Here is an 18,332-nt window from a genome sequence, read left to right on the forward strand (position 1 = left end):
ATAAAAAGAAAGGATCCTGCTAACAACAGTAGGGTCGACGCCTGATGTCTTACTGCTCTGTTCCATGGAGCTCCATCATTAAGCCACACGGGATGACATGTTTGTTAATTATCCCGGACACACAGACTGTAATTTATTTTTGAGTCAATCAGCCTCCTGCACCAATCTTGCATATTAATCTGAACGGAAAACTACTCGACTGCTAATTTTGCATGTGAGGAATATCAGACTAGAGATAAATGTGCACAATTGGTTAATTGGGGAGGAAAAACTGATGCAGATTTCATAATGCAAACATTTGGAACTGACCAACAACCCATATGCTATACCTATAGGTGTATCCTCACAAACATAGCAATTATAAATCCATCCATCTTCTGTCCCTTCTTCAGGTCACAGGGAGAGCAGACAGGTCTCAGACTTCCCCGTCAACAGCCACCTGCTCCAGCTCATCTCGGGGGACAGTGAGGTGTTCCCAAGCCAACCAAGAGATGAATGCCCTGACCCTAACCTTCTCCCATAGTACCCCAAATCACCTGACCTAAGAGGTGCTCAGAAGTCATCCTAGTCAGACGCAGAACCACCTCAACCGCCTCCTTCAAGTAGAGGAGTAGTGGTTCTACTCAGAGTCCCTCCTAAATAATCAAACTTCTCACGGTGTGTTCGCCAAGGGAGCCTCAGCACTCTCTTCACCACAACACACCAGTACAGCGTCTGTATCATCGTGGATGTGAGAGTCTATTGGTTAATCTATCCGTAAAGAAGCCTGTAAAGAAGTAGACCTGGTTGCACCTCTGTGTGCATCACTGACGTGCAGGGGCACCAAGAATGAGGGAGTTGCATGAGATCTGTGGATTTAGCTAATTTCTACTTACTATTTTATTGCTGGTCAAGTTGACTGCTCGGCAGGTCAAAGTGACCCTGAAGCCACAGGGCAACGTCCCAGTACTCACAGCAGGAGGTCTGCCACTGATCCACCAATAAATTACTACTGCTTGACAGTTTTCTAAAAGATGGAGGGGTCAGCTATTTTAGGAGATAAATTAACATTTTATTTAAACTTAAATAATATACATTTGTCCTAAATAGTAGGAACTAACAGGCAAGACAAGAGCACCACAGACACGGAAGAGAAGTTAGAAAGTATGGAGACAGACTTTGCTGACAGCAAAAATTAAAGTAAAAGGCCAACTTTATTCATGCTAATTAGGCTATGCAAACGTCCTGACTGAGGCCATTTATTGTCCAGATTTCAGCACCAGCAGCACAGAAAGCAGCCAACACACACATAAAATGTTTAACCTTGAGCTCAGCTTGATTTATATATACACACAGTGTATCGACAGGATGCCAGACCAAAGGTACCACTGCTAGTGGCTAACATAACAGATCATTAATGCCAACTGTGTGTAGAAATAGATGGTAACCCCTCCTCCCAAGTAAAAAAAAAAAAAAAAAGCATCTAAAAGTAGCGGTGCGGCCAGAGAGATGACATCCACAAACACATATCAAAATGCCACAGGGAAAATGAATGAGTCTGGTCTTCGAGCACCACATAATCAGGCCTCGCTTGTGTACGACAACTGCAAATAACCATGTTCACTCGAAAACACGAGCAGCATCGGCAAAGTGCAGCAGTCGCAAATGTGTACCTTCTGCGCTAATGTATTCGATCTCTCATTTAGCAAACGTCTGTCAGGGTATGAAAAAAAAAGAGCTCAGTTTAGCCCGGACGCACTCTGTTTGCCAGGAAACCATTGCCCCCCTGAGCCACTAGCAAATAGCCTCTGAGCAGAGGGGGTTTCAGTAATCAATGAGCTGTGGACAGGGTGGCAGCAGACAGCTAGTTAGTCCAGCTGACAGATACCCACAGACACTTCCAGAGATGTAGCCAATGTCGGTTGTCTGCATGTGGTTTTTGGAGGTTTGAGAATTGATGTTCAAAGACAACAGCAAAAACAGCACAGTGAGAATACTAGCAGTAATCTATCATGCCTGTCTTTAGATGGGTACCTCAGAGATTTGTGGCTGCCAGCTTCTTGGAGTCCATGTTTAAGTCATAATGTGTAATTAATTGTTCATTTTAAACTGACTTAGTCGTAAGCTTTGTTTCGTAGTAGTTCCCAAACATCCACGTGACTTCAGCTTGATTTCTGTGCATCGGCTCACTGTTCATTCTACCGTTTTAGCCGTACCGGATGTATTTAACACATCTGGATCTAACTGAGAAACTTGGACACCACTAAGTCATGATTTATCCACATATCTTCCCATTATTTAACATCTACATCCCTGTAAATTTTAAGTGAAGTCTTGTCTTGTCTCTGGCTCCTAAACATTAGAGATGTAGATTTAAAAAGTGACCAAGGTTTTTTCCTTCATGGCTGCTCAGCTTTGAAGCAACATGCCCGAGGAGTGAAGGTTCATTGAACACATTTGTAGACACAAGCTTCTACTATTTTTGTTGTCATTTGTGGTACTGTACTGGCATTTATTCATTTTGACATTTTCCATTTTGGAGAGATGACTTTTGAGATAATTTCCCTTCAAGGCCACAAATACGTCACAAATACCCCTTTCTTCTTATCACAACAGAAGAACGAGATAAGCCACAAAAGTTGAGAAGGATTCTTATTTACTCTGTCAATGAATGTGTTTGTGTCTATGCCTCACATACACACACACACAGATCTGCTCAGACATCTACATCTGTGTGGGTGACAGACAGACACAGGACTGGTGGCTTTTAACTGCCATTACTGAGTAAGCCATCAATGTTCCGCACAGCCGTGTGAAAAATAGGCCAGAGAGAAGAGTGGCAGTGACACTATGTGCAGCAATCTCAACACTTCTGCTGTGAGTGAGAGTAACGAGGAAAGAAAGCGAGCACTACAGCACTAAACTATTACTCCGGTCGCTGCTTAAAAACAAATAAAACTTCTATAGGCACCTGTTCAAATACCGGCACATGTATTCTTTCATGTATAAACAGCTCAGACTAAATGGGAATAATGAGAGTCTCTTTCCAGAATCCCTCAGGCAAACAGATTTTACCTCGAGCCAGTCGTAGCTGTCATACTTTCCGAAAACAAATTCCACTGAACCTGCTAATGTGGCCATTAAAGTCAAGTCAAGCCTGTGTGTGTGTGCGTGCATCAGTACATCAGTCATCACTAATTTTCTTCAACTGAAATGGGAAAACAGGTACATCGGAAAATCAGTTTGTTTCTATTCCTGTAAAGAATTCTCGGCAAACAAGTTCCCAAGAACATTTCATCTTTCAATCAGGCATGACCAAGACGAAAGAGCCTTTAACGGCAAGGAAGTCACCTCTGGAGTTTTTAACAGCAATTAGAGTTTTTAAAAAGTCTATATGTAACATGGAAAGGGCTGTACCTGAAATAGCGCTTCGGTGCCTTTTCATATTCGCTCAACAAGTCTCTGGAGTTTTGCTGGAGTGAGAGAACAAAAAATCTTCATCAAGATATTTACTCATATGAGGGTGGTGTACGAAAGCACTGTCTAACATCATCTAATAGGTTCATTTGCGATTTTATCCTCATCGAACTTTCTTTTCATGCTGGAAGTGAGAAACATCCTGGACATAACAAGATGCATTTCATTGTATACAGAAAACACGAGACCTCAGCCATACAGGCCTGGAGGCCGGTTGGCAAGCCAATGTGTACTCCCAACAGATTGGCGAGTGGCTGTTGGAGTTTGCTGAAAGCTGGTAGGTAAAATCAGTCACAAAGAGGGTTCTGCACCAAAAACCTCCTTGTTATTGCTTTGTCCGCTGGTAGGTACAACAGCAGCTTATAGTTTGCATGGACCATGGCAACTTGTCTACAAACACTCAATGTTGGCTTTGAAAGTGAATGTTGGGCCTTCCACTTCAGCAATGTTTCAGAAAGTGCGACAAACAGCGCCAACAAACAGTCCAGTTTGTGTCGCATCTTTCAGTGTCTTGTGAAGAAATCTTGACAAACAAGATGCAGAAAATTGGCAACAACTGTGTGCTTAACCATAAAAATCTGCTGACAACCAAAGCAATCACAAGATTCTCGGTACAGCACGTGGTACCCAGTTGTGACCACACTCTAGGGAAGCAGTGATTGCCAAAGTGCTGCCAATCAGTGTCACATGTCAATCACTGCGGTCTTCTTGAATGCCATTATGCCAATGGTTCGCTACACTTTTTGACTTGGTAATTTGTTTCATTGCCACCAACTGTATGTTTCTACCTTATCAATGAAGCCGTGCAGAACTCATAAAAAAAAGTACTAGAACACATTTGCCAATAGATAAACAAACATTACAAAGACTACAATTAGTGAGCAGCAAAGATACAGTACTGCTAAAGAAGGCATGAATCACATCTGGGACTCTCCACCATTTGACCTTAGAACTGAAGAAGCTTCTCGGATGAGAGGTGAAACGTCTTCAAGCAACTTAAAGAAGTCCAGACGCTTTTCTTTGCAAGCTCCTTTGACTACGATGACCTGGATGACTGAGAACCTTCACAGACGAATCACATGAATCCACTTAAATACCATGTGGCCAGTGAACTGTTCACTACTCTTGTATATGTATCAGCAGCTGACTCAGTGTGACAAGTACGTGGGCTGACAGACTGTCACAGGAAATCAAGACATGATATTGAAATCTATTGGAAAGCATTCAGAAACATTTTTTTTAGAGGTTATTGTTTTGTCAGCAGCATAATGCTAAGAATTCATGCTGAACCTGGATTATGACTGAACCCTAATACCTAAAAAACATAAATATTAAATCAAACAAACAAACAAAAGAAAAACCACTGAATTCTGATGATGAATATGATGAATTCAAAGTAGGATCAGTCTTGGTTGAGTGACTTTGCTCGGATTATGCAGATTACAATTTATTATGAAAAACCACATCTTATTTTTGCAAAACATGGCACTCGCATCAGATCATGCATAAATTTATACATTCAAGACTCAGTTAAACTTGCAACAGCCAGCAACTGTTGCTGAACGCTTGTTAAAAAAGGCCTGTGCAGATGCATAACAAACAAGCAATTGTTTGAATGAGTATGCAAAGCATCAACTGATAAAACAAACACAGACTTTGACCGTTGACAACATTCAGAAATTTCCTACACATGATAACATTTAGCTCGTGTTTCCATTCATCCGTTTCTGAAGCACTTAACCAATTCAATTCATGTATGATATTATTGTTATTTAAATATTCACTTTAATTTGACCCAGCACTGTCTCCTATCCAGCGGATATATAACCGACACTTGCACTGCATGCGCACATGCCATCCGTACTCCCAGCGCTGCACATTTTGAAATGATGTTTGGTGTAAGGAGAGGCTACACCGATCGATCGTCACCACTGTGAAGCGAGTTACTGTAAGAGCAAGGAAAGCTTTCTAAAGCTAGCAGAAATGAAAAACACAAGTGGCGCGAGCAGGGAGAAACACTTTGAACTAAACATAGAAAACACACACACACACACATACAGGTATCACAATGTGTAAAGGATGTGTATTCCATTTTTTTTACATGCAAAGTATGTCCTGGAGAGCTAACGTGAGTGCAGTGAGCTGTGTTTACAAGCACAAATTCCGCAAATGCAATAGCTCCAAGGGTACAACACAACTGTGCACGATTTTAGCAAACGCCGTGCAAGTAGTGGAATCTGTGCTGCAATCGGGTTTAACTTCTGACATCTGTGGTTACCACGATGCACCACAACTGCATTGTAGTAAAAACGTGTTTTCGTGAGTGGGAACGTACTGCAAGGAGAACAGACGAGATATGCAGAGTGTCCACACTGGTTAAGAGTCGTTGATTATAACGAGGTTCAAGACACTGATGCTTGAGCTTAGGCTCAAACTACCAAGTCAAATCTATTTGAAGGGCAAAACTGAAACTGAAAACGAAGCAGCATTGGTAATCTTTCTCAACTTTTGGCTCCTTTACAAAACCAAAACCTACAATCACGTATCGTCTTGCAGTGTCATTACAGCTAATAAGAGTTATAAGAAAATAAGATCTGACTGGAAATCGCCTTTAAGCTTAGTAAGAACTTTAGTAAGAACCGCTTTCAAAAGGTTGAAAATTTGCAAGCGCATATATATCATTCATCAATGTAACTAAAGAGTAAAGAAAATATAACAGGACTAGATGGAGCACAGCTGGATTTTCTTATTTTCAGTTCAGCAGCTGTTCCTCTTTGCTCCAACAGAAACCACTTCCAATAAAAGATGCCATTTTCCAACATGGAACGCTAACAGACAGATTATACATCACTTTATTTTCCCAATTTCACTCCTGCTGCTGACATGACCGACTCTGGTGCTGCATGCAACACGCTCTACGAAATGTGCATGTACACCACATGTGTGCACGAATGTTTGTGAGTACAGTACGCACTATAGCAGCTATGTCAGCAGCAGTCTTGTAGCAGCAGGTGAGATTTACGAGGTGCTAAGAACGCTTGCCTGTAGCCAAGTGATGGGAGACGGATTCGCCCTCCTCGCCTCCCTGTACCCCTGCCTAACGCTCCCCGATTGCCTCCACTTGAAGACACACAAGCACTTAAAGATACACATTCACATAAACACATGGCTGCGCTTATACATGGAGTAACCCCACCAGACAAACATGCACACATAACCCCTGAACCTTAAAGTGTAGCTAAAGCCTTCACTGCCCCCACTCCAGTTCTCAAAGACACGCTTCCTGGGGCTAAAAACACCTTCTAAAATGTCCTGCTCACCAATTTTTCTTCCCTGCTGACTAAATCTCTCCTCCTTCACACATATTCTGGAATTACAGCATACACAGAAATGCAGTACAGTGCGGATCATTATGACAGAAAAGGCTGTCCTGACAGGGGAGCATGTTTTACAACCTGAGGCTTCTACCTTCACTGGATGATATAGAGTACAGGGTTTCATCTTCTATTGCAGCTGCTATATATTCTATAGCTTAGGTGAGCAAGTAAACACATACTCCCATATCCAGGATGCAGAATGTATATCAGATGGATGGCTGCTTACTGCAGGTTTGCTTTACGCTATAACAAAAATAACTTTTCTTATGACTGATGAAGGTTCGGTTTGACGAGCAAACATACCTTGTATGTTTTTGGATGCCTTTCAAAGAATCGTTTACCTTAGTATTTTATTACACATGCCAAACTAATAAACCAAGTGATCAGTCAAATCTGCAGGATTTTCTGAGTCAAATAGGCTTTCAATCCTGGTAATGAACTGATTTGATTCAGGTGTGTTGACCCAGGGTGATATCTAAAACCTGCAGGACACAGATTCCTGGACACCCCTGGCATACCTGGTTGTTGGACAGTTTAACCAATCTCTCAACCTGAATCACGAACCTTCGAGGATGAGCATCCTGAATGTCAATTATTTACAGCAGTATCATAATCAGTTACAACACAAGTCAATGCTTAAAACAGACTTTTTTTTTCCCTTCTACTGGGGTATTGTTTTCGCTCAGTGGTTGAACAGGGGGCCAAATGCAGATGCCTGGTTTTGATTCTAACCCAAGGCCATCTGATGCTCCATCTCCCTGCTCTACTGTCTCCTCTTCACTAAAATTAAGAAATAGAAGTGAGAAAAGCTCAGAGTATAAAAGAATACTTCTCCTGAGGTGTATATTGATCGCAAAAGCTACCAAACAACGAGTCAGTCAAATGTTCAATATTCTTTTGTTGTTACAAATGCTCCGACATTACGTGTCCATCTAACATGCACACTTTCAACCTGTGACTGACAGGAGTCCCCATTTGGCTTGCAAACATCTGTCCAAACAACTCCGATGGCTGTTCTGTCTTCTTCTGTCCATGCCGCTATGCATTGCCTCCCTCCTCTGCAGGGACTTAGAGGATTAAACTGCAATTATATGCTTCCCCTTTCTCCCCAGCTGTGCAGAAAGGGGAGAGGAAAGGACGGGAGAGGAAGGGAGACCTTTGACCCAAAACTAGTCTTTGAATGACTCAAACAAATTTAAATACAACTGTCAACAACTAAACAGATATATTTTTCAGAAACTGAACAGAGCAGACATCAATGTCAAATGTCACATCAGTGTCAGACATGAAAAAGCAGGAAGTAGCAAGGATAGGCAGCGATCACTTCCTATATGACATTACCCAACTGCGTGTATAGAAGGTATCAGCTGAGCCATCACCCGACGAGCCTGGCAGTAAGATCAGCTGATTTACTTGGATGATCAATTTATTATCTAGTGTTATTCCAGCCAATAAGACCTTAAAAGATGTGTGACAGCTCTGTCAGATATAAATGATCTGCAGCAGATGAATGTACTGCTGCTGATTAATATTTGTAAGACAAAGAATGGAAAATATTTTATAGACATCCCCTCCAGTCAGAAGGAAACTTAAAAGTCCCGAATATTCAGTTCTGTCATTACGACGAGACACGACTCACAGTGAAGGATGATGGCGCAAACGTGATGCAAAACAAGTGTCAAATCATCAGGTGCTTGAGCTTCTTCTTCCTCTGACAGATGAATATGTTTACATAAATCAGTCAGTCTGCACACACTTGTTAATAGTCCAATCCATGACATTAGGTGGCACATTAGTGGGGGGTTTTCCCCTTTGGTCAAGAAGAACTGGATGAAATATTGAGACGAGAGTTGAAAATTACACGAGCAGCAGACACAGCTTGTCAAGCTAGGAACAAAAGAAACAAAGCTCCAGAATACCAATGAAGTCAGTCCCCTGTTTGGCAGTCTTTAATTAATAAAAGCAATGGTGATCTAAAGAGGTTAGACATTCCAAAAAGAAAACACACACACACATAAATAACAGTCAACGCTCTTTTGCTGTGTACTTTTAAACACTACAGAGCAATCCACAGTGATCCTACTGACATTTCAAAAAATTTAGAGGAATTAAATGCTTGTTTTCCTCCCAATCGTTGGAAGTGGAACGCAACGTTATCATCAACTCGACATGAAAAACACCGACTGCAGAATCTATTATTTATTTCCAGTCTCTCTTGTATTGCTTTTATTCCCAATCAACCCCTGAGGGAAATATCTGGCTTTCTAGCTTCCAGCCACTCCACTGCGGAAGCCTTCAACTTTGCCTGCTTACTGTCTGTGGATCAGGTAGCGCACAACGGGTTTCTCGAGAGCTGCAGACATGGTGTGAGAGAAAAACTCGCCATAAAGCTCTGCGGAGCAGAGGAGAGCTGCAGATTTGGGTGATGGTGCTGTGTCATTATGATAATACTGCATTGTTTTCACACAGTGAATCCGACGTGTCGAACCGTTTCTCTGTGAAAATTACATCTATGTAATCAGACCAGCAAGTGATCAGTGGGACCAAGCAGACAAAGTGGGCATGTGGGCACTGCTACAATTAGATAATGAACGGCTATACAAACAGCACCGGCTACAAGCCAGCGGCTCGCTGAGGCTCTGCTGTGTACACTCGCATAATAAGCATACATTTATTAAATACACAAGAAGACAGGCAGAACACAGCCTACCAGTCATACTGCGCGAGCGTGGAGTTAATGATTTCCCCAGGCCTCTTGCGTTGTGTAGTCCGCCTTGCCTCCGTTCTGGAAGAAATAAAAAGAGGATTGTCAGAGTGGATGAAAAGCTTAGGTGGTGGTTGGAGGATGCAGGGATATACTATATAGAAGACAAACAAAGGTACACGGTACAAAGGCCAGTAACGGCACCTCCTTGCCCTTTGTCCTCATTCCTCAGGCTCAGTGTTCTTGCTGTCCTTTCTGTTTGTTCTCTCCTTTCCTCAATTCTTTCATTCTTTCACATTGAAGAACTGGTTTTTTCACTCCATCCTTCTTTTGACCACCTGACGTTACTCTCCTTCGACACACCTTTTTCCTCCTTTCCTTCTCATTTTCTTCTATTGTCCCATTCTTCCACTCCGTCTCACTTTCTTTTTCCTTCTCTCTCTTTTCTCTCTAACTCTTTAACTCTGGCCTCAGGAGACTTGGCCTGTTTACCTCAGAGACCGACATGAAAGCCAAACATTTATGTATGGGTCTGTGTCACAGTCATGCTGTAACGGACGCAGAAACGTCCTCCTGCAGCTAGCATAACTGGTTTTATGTTAGCTGCAGTCAGACTAGAAGTGAACGTTGAAAGTCTCGCATCAGACAGATGCTGCAGACATCTGCTTCCTGGAGCAGGCTCTGACTCTGATCTTCACCTACATATCATCTCAGGTTAGAAACTTTGTGCTACTATGTGGGCCACTTAAGTGAGATAAAAGGATCGACATCAACCCTGTATGTACACAAGCTAAAGAGCTGAATGTGGACTGGAACAGGGGGGAAAGAACTTTAACCAATTAATTGGTTAAAAAGCAAAAGCCACTATTGCACAGCATATGGCCAGGGTTTTTCATACATAGGGGAATTTTAGCCACTAAAATTCCTAAGAGGTTTTAGTCAGAAAACCTCAGCACTGGCATTAGATATTTTTAACCAGTTTTATAGATTGTGGTTTCATTTATTCAAGCATAACAGACACAGATTTCTGTCACATAAAATGACACAGACCTACTGCCTTTAGTGCACACAGTCCAATCAACATTAGATGCAAAGTCACTCCCCAAAGGCCAATTTTGAGACAGGAAAACCCCTGATGGCTCCGCATGTAGTGTCATCATAAGCCCATCTTTTGTTTTTCCTTCCTTTCTTATCTACATCCTGTCATTTCACACTTATTAATTCTTTCAAACACATTTCTCCCCAAAATATTCAATTTTCCACAGATATGACGCTTTACTTTATGCCTATAAAACCACAGTAACTTAACAAAAGTAAACTCTGTTGCACAAGTTCGACTTTATGCAATGGAGCAGTGACTCAGCATGCAATGTCTCATTTTAATGTCTGAGGTTTGGCTGTGAAAGATGTTTAGTTCAGCTTGTCTATTCTCTGGTGACACCTAAATGAATACTTTAGTAGACAACACTATACTGTTGACAAATACATCCCAGCATCCTTGTAGCATTTCATTACAGTTTGTCTCCCTATAAAGCTCCATGAGGACAGTAATGCCCACAAGTGTCAGAATGCATACTGGCTACAACAGCTACTTGGCACACAATGACAGAGGTTAGAGGCAGAAGAGGAAATAGAAAGAGAGGAAGAGAGAAACTGAATGAGAGAGGGGGTTCAAGAACACATGAGAAAATCCCTTCATGGTAAAAAAAAAAAAAAAAAAAATTAGAAAGAGGAAGGAAACAGAAATTTGAAAGTGTTTTAAGACGTTGAAGAAGGAAGGAAGCCCTTAATGTCTCCACGATCCCCTACGATAGGAAATGCCTGAAGTAATGCTTTTGTTTGTATGTCTCCATATGTTGAACTGACTGTACTACAAAACTGGAAAGTGTCAACAAAAAAAGTCAGAGAATGATGTAGACAACTTTGCAGTCAGTTAAAGAAAGTTGAGATTTGGAGAAAAGCATTTTCAGCTTCTTGAAATGGACACTTTTCCTCCTCCTCTTCTCCTCATTTATTATTTAATGTCAATACTATCTCAATTTGACATATACTTCCTAGCCTGAAGTCCACTTAATACTTTTCTCCAGAGTTTTCCACCGAGTATATTCCATCTGCTGCAGGAGGATCAATCGCTGTTGCCAAGGTCAACAATGGACTTTCACATTCAATTTTCTCAAGTGATGTTTCAGAGTATGTACTATACACTGTGAGTGAATTCTATTCATATCACCCACTACCAATGTACTCTCGATGACGTGTGTCTGCAATGGAAAGTGTGGGTTGCACTTAAAATACCACATACGAGGGAACTCCCCTCTGCTTTAACGTAAAGAATCAATTTTCCCGGAGAAACTGCTGCAGAGAGAACAGGAAGGTTGGATGGATGGATGAGGGTATGGGTGGATAATTTGATAGACTGAAGGCCCTAAAGATGACTAATTTGGCTAACAGATGAGGCCGAAGGTCATTCCCTGAGTTTGCACATGGGCTCTCTGACCTTGCAGATACAGCCGAGGGGTGGACTAACAACGTGGCGGTGAAATGGATCGAGTCTATAATGGATTTTTTTTGTGTGCAAAAAAGAAAAATGTAGTATGGGTCAGATACGTTTCACAGGCAACAGATGAACTCATTAAGGACAGCATCTTCAGACTGAAGGTCAGCTACGCAGACCTACTGACACTCAAGTTTAAGCTGCACTCCCCCACTGCAGAGCATCAGATGATAATGGATGTCAAAACAGAAGCAAAGGGAGAGCAGCAATGCACCGAGTCAAGTGCTTGGGTGTCTTCGTAAGAGGACGAGCTTCAAAGTAAAGCCTCTTCATTTTGCTAACGCTGAGCAATGTTATCGCTGCTGCCGGCGCAGCCTTTTCACCGTCCTGCTGACATGAATAGCTCCTTTTGTCACAGCGAAATTCCACTGGCAAGTTTTTAATTAGCTGGAGGGCTCTTCCCTTGTAGGCCTGTGTGGGCAAAAAATAGAGAAAAAAAGAAGATGGGGCACAAGGAAGAAGGTTTCTTAGCATGAAGGAAAATGTGGAAACTGTAAGAGAACTGAATGGAGAAGCTGTGAAATTTTTGGATGATTCACACCAGGGTTTAAAAATTTAGATGTTTCTTTGCTTTGTTTTTTTTAACTTTACTTGCATAATAGTGTAATCCTTAAACTATAATATAATCTTCATATTAGGGCTGCCACGATTAGTCGACTAGTCACGATTACGTCGACTATCAAAATCGTCGACGACTAATTTAATAGTCGACTCGTCGTTTGAAGATTTAGGACGCAGGAATAAGTAGCAGGATTTAAGAGTGTAATAACGGACTGAAACAGAAGATGGCAGCACTGCATGTACAAGGATGCCAGCTGCCGTTAAACCCCGAAGAAGAAGAAGCTGTGTCCCAGGATTCATAGCGTGGCCCAGCTCAGTTTCCAACAATGGCGGCAGCTAGTTAGTTTTAATGTTACTCTTATTATTCTTTCTGGGTCACAAAATAAACATTTAACATATTTTCAGGCGAGACTGTAGCTGTATAAACCTCAAATATCTGCTCAGTTTATTAAGACACTACATATTTTCAAAAGCGCTCCAACGTTTTTGGAGACGTCTGTTACCCACCAGCTCGATAGCTAGCCGGGGGCAAGGCTCACTAGAGCCGGTGAGAACACCGGACTCCCGGCAAATCGTTTTCAAACCCACCGCAGTCTTTTGCTACTCAGGTTAAACATGATAACTTACTTAGATAACTTAAAAATGTTATTGTTTGGCTTTTTTTAGTATTTTATTTGTTCCTGAGTAAATCGGTTTGGCTGAGATTAAAGTTATAGTTTTTACACAGCTGAATAAACATCAAGCAGACAGCTGATTATCAGAAGTGTGAGATGCTTGAGAATATACTCCGGTGTCCTGTTATATTTTAGATAGCAAGGAGCAGACGAGACTGAGTTTATTAAACTTCACCAAAACAATCTGCAAATTTCATTAAAATGTAATAAACTATCATCTTGTCTTTATTTTTAGTTAGCACATACCTTAAACACTTAAAGCTGTAAGCTAATGATAGTTATATAAGAGCAGATGCTGCTGGTGCAATAAGCTGTACGTTTTACGTCCAATGGATGCATGATCTGATTAGTCGACTAATCGCAAAAATATTCGGTGACTAGTCGACTATCAAAATAATCATTTGTGGCAGCCCTACTTCATATTCAATAAAGAATACTTCATGGTATGTTCTGCATCTACAATGCATGTCCTTTGTGAATAATAAAATGATCACAGCTGTCTTGTGTTTTGCACAGAGCATGTGAAACTTTGCTGGGCCCGTGTTCACGAGTGTCCTGTGACAAGTCGGGTTTCAATCGTATGCGTGTGCCATTTGATCACATGCTTGTGCTATATTTGCGCTGACTGGACCACCTTCTTATATAGCACTAAGCCAACCTCAGTGCAATGTCACATACTGCTGAGCACTTTAGGATGTGGGTCGAAACCGTATGCGCAGATCTGATTGAACCAAAGCCAAGGACACATCAGGCCATATGTTCAGCAGCTTTCACCATGGACTGCCTTCAATTACCTACTTTCTTCTTTGCTTCAGACGGCACATTCTGAAGAATCACCTCAAACTTAAAGGTGTAGATTCTTTAACTATGAAATAACAACATAGCAAACTTGAAACCGGCAACTTCCTGTTTCCTGTTAAAGGGAACCTATTCGGCTCATTTTCAACTGCATGTTTTTATTCTTAAATAACTAGCTTTGCATGATTCAGAGTTCAAAATAGAAGTATCTGCTTTCATTGGCATCGTACAGACCTAAGAGCAGAAAAATCTGTCAGAGACAGAGTGCTTACAGCAGTCTGTCTCTGACTCTTAACTTTGCCTGTGTTCAATATGAGCATCCTCTACTGTAACAGTATACATATGACAACAAATAAGGAAAACCAAATTAGGTTGCCTTTAACAAAACAAACACAGATGCCATAAGTAAAAACAATACGAGCGCGGTAATTAAATGTAGCGTAGATACCTACGACACTGCAAGAAGATCCAGATGTGTTTAAGGTTCTAATGTTCCCAAGCTGTATGTGACCTAAAGGCATAATGTCGTAAAGTAGCTTCCTGGCAGGAATATTTAATTATGTGATCTCAATTATCCATCCAAGACTGGAAGGGTGCCAGAACATCCAAATGCGGATACTTCGATAAGATCGCTCATATGCTGACTCTTGTGCTCACCATGACGGATCACTTGATGCTTATCTGACCCACGCCTGCCCTCCATTCCCCTACATCATGTCAATAATAACACAATAATAAGAGCACAATAATAATTTGTGCTTCTTTAATTTAATTTAGTTCTTTGCTGTCCTTTCTCTAGTTCTATTGGATTTTTTGTCCTTTTTTCACAAAGCTGTCTGACTGAAATAAAAAAAACAATTAATATCACTGCCACATCTTTACACTTGCAAATGAAAACTGTAAAACCTGATTCATAAATTCCTTTATGATGTTCTAACAATCTGGCTGCAAACTTTCACTATAGTAAATTGTGGGATTTTATTTTACAACTAGTGGTATTTGCCAATTATTAAAAACAATCATGTGCAATGATGCAAGAGCACAGGCACTGGAGATGCGAGGCTTGTGGCCAAGAAATTTTCATGCAAGCTGCAAGAAGTGCTGCGTTTTGCAGGATTTGTGCACCCGTTGCTTTTGGCGTGAAAGTGTGAAAAATCACCAATGTGATCTCCCCAAATGAAATGTCCACACTGATCCCAAGGAAGTTTAAAACAGAAGCAGAAAAAGTCCTCCCACTTCAGAGGACATTCAACCGAAAACATCTTGAGGGTAAATTCTGTCAGTGGGCCCCAAGTTCAACGCGGCGCCCCCTCCTCTCTAGTGGCAAATGTAAGGCTTTGAACTGCCGACTGGGAGGGGTGTGGGGAATTCACTGGCCTGTCAGGACTGAGTAATGGTGGATGGGAAAGATCAGATCCTGCCTCGCTGTTCTGCCTTCAGGGAGAATTTTATGACATAGCAGACCGAGCCACGCCAGGCTAAACACTGCATATTATAAAGAGCTCAAACTCTGAGTGTACAAAGTGTCACATTAACATATGGAAAACCAAAATATATCTTCTATAAGATCTTTTATTTAGAAAATTGGAATCAACAATTGGCAATTTTGAATGCACAAGTTGCAGAAATGGTCTTCACATACATGAAGAAGAGATAAGAAGCAAAGAGTAAATTGCAGTACTTAGGATAGAGCTTAAGGAAAGAAAAAAAGTCTAATGAAGACCCTACTAATGCAGTGTATGTGCAGTGTAATATCAATCTGCAACAGACTGATATTAAGCAGACGCCCCTGTTAATAGCTTTGTGGAGTGTGCATGAGCAGGGCTCCTTTAGTTGTCTAATCCCACACTTGACAACAATGCTATCTCCTCCTTCCACTGCACTTAACCTTGACCCATCTCACTTACTCAAAATAAGAAGGAGAGTCCATCTAACATCTGGAAAAAGACATGCCCACACTGTGCACACACTAATGGCATAAAGGCAGAATTCCATCAAACAATTGCAGCAATTTAACAGCATCCATGCCAGCAGCCTAAGGGATCACAAACTTGTCTGGCAAAGGTATCCGGATATCCATTATTACAGAGAGTCGGGGAGTGAAAATGGACTGGCATTCAGATACTACAGTACTCAGGGTGATTCAGACCAAGTTCCATTCACACAGCGTTTTATTATATGCAGTTTAAAGGTTGTATGTACCTCTCACACATGAGCACCTTAGGATCATCTATAAACTTGCATGGATGTGACAGTGAGAACATGCAAGCTCCACACTGAAAGCCCACAACCAACGCAGAATCTGCTGTGTGCTCAAAGTGATAACCACTACACCACGATGCCATCCAAATAGTGCAATGCACTGCGAAATGTGTGCAGTTGCAATCTTCTGTAAATTGTCACTTGGTAGACAGTTGGTCACGAAAGAAAAATGAAAAGTGGTTCATTTGAAATTTCATATGAACTGTTTGTCCCCACAGTTATCAATTCCTTTGATCCGTTCTGGCATGCTTTTCTAACAGTTGCACATTTACATCAAATGCATGGCGATGGAGGTTTTGCACACCTGAGTTGAATTCAAGCTGTTTATGTTTAAAAAAAGAAGAAATTCTCATGTGTGTTCAGACTCAGAGATAATTAAAAAGCCCTGTTCAGGCTGGAGACCTGTGCAGGCCTGCTGTTTATGTCCTCTCACAGCAAAATAATCAATAATGAATGAATGAACAGAAACAATGTGGAATGCGAGAACTCATAATCCGCACTGTATCGATACCATCTAAAAGCATGCTGTAGTGTAACTCTTCAATATCCAAGGTTAAGGATGTCACGGTGCGTTCCTACATCTAGCCAGAAGCATTCGTGCCTAAACCAAACAGCAGAACAAAACCTGTGTCAAAAAGTGAACTGAAACAAAGGAAATATAAACTTCCCAAATATGACATAAGGCCCTTTGTCGCAGTTTTATATTGCTGGATGTGTTTGCCTTCAGTGTTTAATACTGCAGCATTTGGTGCTTCATGTCGATCATACCAAAGGACACTGCGTGTATCATTTAGAGGATCCAGCATCTTTGAGAGTGCTTCATGCTGAGTCACAGTTAGTATAAAATGCCTTATCCAGCTAAATTAATTCAAATTTTAAACAAACAAAACTAATAAAACCTAAATGTACAGCTGTAGTAATCAGTTCACACAAAGTTTACACTTTTGGCTCCTTTCTGGGACTTCAACATTCTCCAATTCTTGTAACGTAAAAGTTAAAAGGAGGAAGAGCAGTGGAAAGAACCAGAGGTGGGACCAAGTCATTGTTTTGCAAGTCTCAAGTAAGTCTCAAGTCTTTATCCTCAAGTCTCAAGTCAAGTCTCAAGTAATGTCAGGCAAGTCAGAGTCGAGTCTCAAGTCACTGGTGTAAAAGTCCGAGTCAAGTCACAAGTCTGAAACTTTGAATTTCAAGTCCTTTCGAGTCATTCAAAAAAACGAAAAAAAGCATGTTGCAGTTATGCTAAATGTAAATATTAGACCATGTAATTTTTAAATCTGTGTTTTTCTCAACACATGACAAAATAGTGAACTTAGAAAATATACACAAATTGTGAAATTGCACCTCTTTAAAATGCAGCTCAATTAAACCTAGCTCCAAGAATAATTTTCACCGACAGTTCTGAGATAAGCTGCATGTTATTCTTGGATGCGGTTGTAGGACCGGCTTTAAAATCGCATGACAAAAATATCATACACATTAAAAAAAACTGTATCACCAATGTGGCCTGGACAACATTTGCTAGTTAGATGAAGTCAGCTATCTCATCCTAGCATATTTATATGCATATTTATAATTACACGGTTCTTGGAGTGAGTGCATACACTCGTGAAGTTTAGTAACTTCAGGTCACTGCAACAAGCCCAGGTACAGTTTACCGACGGATGGGTGCAGGACCTTGAAACGCACAGTGTAGAACGAAAGACCATCGTACATATCATAAGTTTACCAGTCTCACAAATCGTCGTCATAAATACACATTCGTTAACCGTTTATTAATAGGACCTTTGAGCTCAATGGTAATTAATTAGCAGTGGAAATAATTTCTGGTAGCATCACAGAAATGTAGCAGTGACAATAATATTGTATGCTGTAATCGTACTGGGCAATTAGTGATACAAAAAAACCCGTTTTATCCTGTGAATAAAAGTATGTTTTTGTCAATGTAC

General features: G+C 41.0%; 1 protein-coding gene across 2 annotated transcripts in view; it reads right to left on the minus strand.

The window, feature by feature from the left end:
- The window catches only part of thrab (thyroid hormone receptor alpha b), a 174,621-nt gene that overhangs the window by 95,939 nt on the left and 60,350 nt on the right, over nt 1–18,332 (minus strand). For both annotated transcript variants that reach the window (XM_086304285.1, XM_086304284.1), the window contains one exon: nt 9,544–9,618. The gene's annotated coding sequence lies outside the window, so the exon portion shown is untranslated. The remainder of the gene's footprint in view (nt 1–9,543; nt 9,619–18,332) is intronic.

Source organism: Aulonocara sp. 'chitande type north' Nkhata Bay, linkage group LG8 (genome assembly GCF_057382095.1).
Source record: "Aulonocara sp. 'chitande type north' Nkhata Bay isolate Kocher_YH1m ecotype deep benthic linkage group LG8, A_spYH_male_GT1.1, whole genome shotgun sequence".
Lineage (NCBI taxonomy): Eukaryota > Metazoa > Chordata > Actinopteri > Cichliformes > Cichlidae > Aulonocara > Aulonocara sp. 'chitande type north' Nkhata Bay.